This window comes from Dysidea avara, chromosome 5 (assembly GCF_963678975.1).
Source record: "Dysidea avara chromosome 5, odDysAvar1.4, whole genome shotgun sequence".
Taxonomy (NCBI): Eukaryota; Metazoa; Porifera; class Demospongiae; order Dictyoceratida; family Dysideidae; genus Dysidea; species Dysidea avara.
Window position 1 is genome coordinate 19,602,600 of NC_089276.1, and position 4,698 is coordinate 19,607,297.

The 4,698-nt window shown below is 38.8% G+C and overlaps 1 pseudogene; it reads right to left on the reverse strand.

Moving 5' to 3' along the window:
• Positions 1 to 2,966: 2,966 nt before the first annotated feature.
• Positions 2,967 to 4,265, reverse strand: LOC136255083 (serine/threonine-protein kinase pim-1-like; annotated as a pseudogene).
• Between the last annotated feature and the right edge of the window lie 433 nt (positions 4,266 to 4,698).

The window sequence follows — 4,698 nt, forward strand, 5'->3', positions numbered from 1 at the left end:
TTCATTCAACTGTACGTAGCTATTTTTGAAATCTATGTATTAAATAGGTTAACATGTCACTTATGAGTTGCAGTGTACATCACAGTACAGTATTACTGAATCATCACTGCTTTTCCAGCTGCATGAGAGTTTGACTCTGTAGTTCCAACACTGGGCAACATGGTTAATATAACCTAATCTGTGTCTCATGTGGGATTTATTAGTTCGTTTACTATGTATCTGCAGAAATACATGCTGGGTAGCATTCTGACTCTTGTATAGTATAATACTGTATGTACATATATGGTTCCTTTGCTCAGACATTCAATACTGTACATGATTTCAATTCGGTCTACATACAGCAGCTACCTTAAACAAAACCTCTCCTACAGTTTTAATATTGCATTGTATTAATGTCAAAGTAGCAATCATAGAAATTGATTACTTTCAACATACAATTATTGCTAGCATAAAGTAGCTTTAAAACATGCAGTGAGTAATTATGTATAGTACATAAATAGGCTATGGTTTGCTTGTATCTCTAGATCTGATCTAGGTATGTAATAAGGATTCTCTTGTACCTCATCATCATATTCACCAGGATTGTGTACCAGTCATGTTCATCCTGATGTTTCTATCATGCATCACTCTGCATAACTTGTGATTGCAATCCCAATCACGAACATGATTATAGGCAAATCTTAGGGGGCAAGGGTCTTCCCTTCCCCCTTGGATTACAGGGCTATATTGACATCAAAACAAGTTGGGAATTAATCTCACTGTATTGAAGTACAGAAAATTACAATGGGAAAATAGCAGACAATAGTTAACTTTACTTTCTGTAACACCTTTAAACAGGCTGTAGGACCAGGAGTCCTACAGACCTTCCAAGGAAGTGCGAATTTCAGTGTTGCATGGCTTACTCTTCAATAACAATGATCTTTGAGTTACGAATTCGCCTTGTGCTACTGTACAACCCGAAGAAAACTTTTCTCTACAAATGTTTACAAGTGAGTTTACAAAAGGTGTAAATAGAACTGTAGGTGAGGAGTGCGCCCATAAAAATTAGCTTTCTATCCCCTCTCTCGATAATCTATGCTAGAACAGCAGTTCATAAAGCATTTATTGAATGGTTGTATTTTGATTACTGGCAAATGTATGTGTGAAAAATCAGTAGGTTGGAAATCGCTACTAAAAGCCATATTGGTGCACCTCTAAACAACTTACAACAGGACTATGAAATTTATTTTCAAAGAGAAGGGTCTCATCTTCATAATATCCGAAAATAAAAACCCTTTACCAGCTATACAGCACATAAAGACAACCTGTTTTAAAAACGATCTGCCAATATTTCTTAGCCAGCAAATTAACACACATGAACAGTCTTACAGTGTTTATAATTGCACACAATAGAGATAGCCAGTCCAACAAGTGGGGTGATTCATTGGAAGTAATAGAGGTTTTGAGCATGTGTATAAACCCACAAGGGAACTAATCTAATCTGTGTGGCGAAAACCACCTACGTCACTGTGTAGTTCAACTTCATCACAGGCTTCCACGTCAACATGGGCCACAGCACCACATCTAGTGTCTAGCAGAAAAGCGCCCAATGCTATATGTAGCAAGACATAGTTCTGCTTAACCTGTATACTGAATATTCCTAAGCAGATTGTAACTTTCATAGTACACGTGGAAGGAATAGTATGGCGCTGCCACCATTTCCTGTTAGCAAAGGCGGCTGCGCCACACTACACATGGGCCGCATACTACTTGTGGCTATGTTCATAAATCATAAATACAGTATACGGGATTGGAAATGGAGTAACTCATGTGAGTCTCAGCTCACAAATTCCCTATGTGACACAATAGTCTCCAAGGACCATCTGCGTTTTGCTTGTGCTAGACAGTTGCCATAGATACTGTGCATAGTAATGGGCACAAACTTTAACTTTATTTGTCAGCTGATTACACAATTTGCTGCTGTGCAATGTTGCAAATCAGTCAACTTTGTCTCGAACAGATAACTTGTATGTGTTTGTGACCACAATAAGCCATTGTTGTTTATAAACGAGCCACTAGAAGGTCAGGAAGTAAGTGAATTATGGTATGGTCACAGCTTTTTATGTTTGTACAGCTTTCACAAATTCCCTGTGTTGAGTGGTAGCTTAGTTTTAATTTAGCATCTATAAGTGTGCTGTGTAAATGGCAACTTGTGTCAATTGTCATGCTGTATAAATTCACTACTTTATATTTTACACTTTTGCAGACTCGTAAGCAATGCCAGATATCAGTCTGACATAGCATTGTCTACTACCAAACTAGGGAAGTGTAATGTGTGTGTTGGATTACTCTGAAATCAATCCTGTACAGTACGGGAATGAAAAGAAGAAATTTTTACTAGACACAGATTTAGAAGAAAGTATCCAAGCCGCACGGTTAGTCGTTTATGCAACCATAACAAATAACAGTGTACTGAAAACAGCATACAGATATTCTGTTGGTAAATCCCCCACCTACAATGCTCCATACGGATATTCTGTTGGTAAATCCCCACCTACAATGCTCCTATGACCCATTTAGCTCATAATGGGAGTTACGAATGATAGCTAGGTGCATATACAATGAAATTGGAAGCAATGAATCTACATGGGCACTGGAGGCCGCAGAACTGGTACCAGATATTTACCATGAGCCAAGGAGCCTATTATTAATGTGTTGACACCGCTACTGACAAGCGCAATGGTAAAACATAAAAACAAGCATGAAAATTAAAACACACAATGTGTACTCTAACTTGATGATATAACAAAACTTAGGTCATTGTTCATATAATGTGATCAGCAGATAAAGAAATTTACACAGTGACACATCCTATGGGTTGTCACGAAAAACCTGACATTTGATGATACACATGACTTACATTCTGTCCGCCTATGAACAACAATGCTCAATAATTCAGTAATTACAACCCAAATAAAAATGATTATATATACAAGATCAGTTTCTGCATACAACATTAAAAAGATGATCAAATATGTCTGTATGTGATGCGAGAATCAGTTACTGTATACGTCGATATCGGCCAAGAACAAACAGCGGATCACAAAAACAAAGCAACGATGATGACAAAACAAACTAAGGAAGTGAATGAGGCACTGCAATCTAGATTGAAATGAGATTTGCCTTGAATATAACTTGTTAGGTTTGCTTCCAGTTTCTTTACTCGTAGTTGAATCAGATGGTGCCTTAAATTTTCTAGGACTCTCTATAGTTCTCAGTGATAAAAGTCCATGGTGTGACACTGGTGAAGGTAGGTGCTTTGGCTCCAATGGTGGCAGTGCTGGTGAAGAACCTGGTGTATTGATTGGTGTGGAAGGCAAAGAACTGGTCTTGGTGATCTTGGGAGATGAGGGCAGGGAGTGAGTATGATGAGAATTTGGTGGGCCTCTTGTCCAAGGGTGTGACAGAATTTGTTCAGGGGTTGGTCTATCCTCGGACTTGACTGTAAGCATCCAAGAAATGACATCTTTGGCTTCTGTTGAGATTGGCTTGTGAAATTTCAAATTTGCTTGAACAATTTCATAGTCTTCTTCAGATGGAATGTCACCAAGTAACATATCATATAGGAGTATTCCTCATGACCAAACAGTAGCAGTTCTAGTATGATACCTCTTCTTCTTAATCCATTCAGATGGACTGTACACCCTCGTACCTGCATACTCTATGAAGGCTGACTCCTTGAGATACGTTCCAGAGCCAAAGTCAATCAACTTGACATGACCAGTTTTCAGATCTATTAAAATGTTCTCATCCTTGATGTCTTTGTGGACTACTCCCATTGACTGGCAATATAGGACAGCTTCAACTATTTGTTTGAACAAGTATCTGGATGTTTTTTCACTGAGGTACTCCTTTTGAGTGATGTAGTCAAACAGGTCAATGTACTTTTTTGGTCTTTCCATTACAATGATGTAGTTGTCTGACTCCTCAAAGTAGTCAAGCAGTTTTATTACATATCTGTGATGGAGCCTGTATAGTAATGCCACTTCTTTCGGTACCACCAGTGCCGGAGCCAATCTTTGACCATCCATATAGTCTACTCTTGCTCTGGGTACAATCTTGATTGCAACTGATTGTTTGTTCTCCTTGCAAATTCCTCCATTGACAAAACCACATTCCCCAGTTCCTATCACCTCCTTTAGCTCATAATAGTCTGAGAATCTTCTACTAGCGCCTTGTAAGTAAGGGGCTGCGTTTGCAATACAACTCACTGGACAGTTGCTCATATTCCCGATACGACACTGCCGGGTGCTATAAGTATCATGTGTTAGCACTTTGATTCCGCTGCGCAAACATCAGCTCCAGTCAGTAGGCAACGGAGCACGAACATGAGCTTAACTGTGCATGACGACTCAGTTCAGGTTGAATTTTATTCTCAATTTTATTTGTCGAAGCAAAGCCCGACACAAACCACACCATACGGTACAAGTCTCTGATGACAAGCTCTAAATCAACCAAGAATTATTCGCCTGAGCACTGTGAGCAAGGAGAAGGATTTTCGACAAAAATCTCGTCTCAATCGCAAACTCTTGTCTCAATCGCTAACTCTTGTCTCCTTCGCTGAAGGTGTACATGGTTATTATTATTATTATTTTCCAAAAATGTGCAGTTACACAACAATAAAAGTTAGTTAGTGTACAATCTGAGGTAATCTGGTAA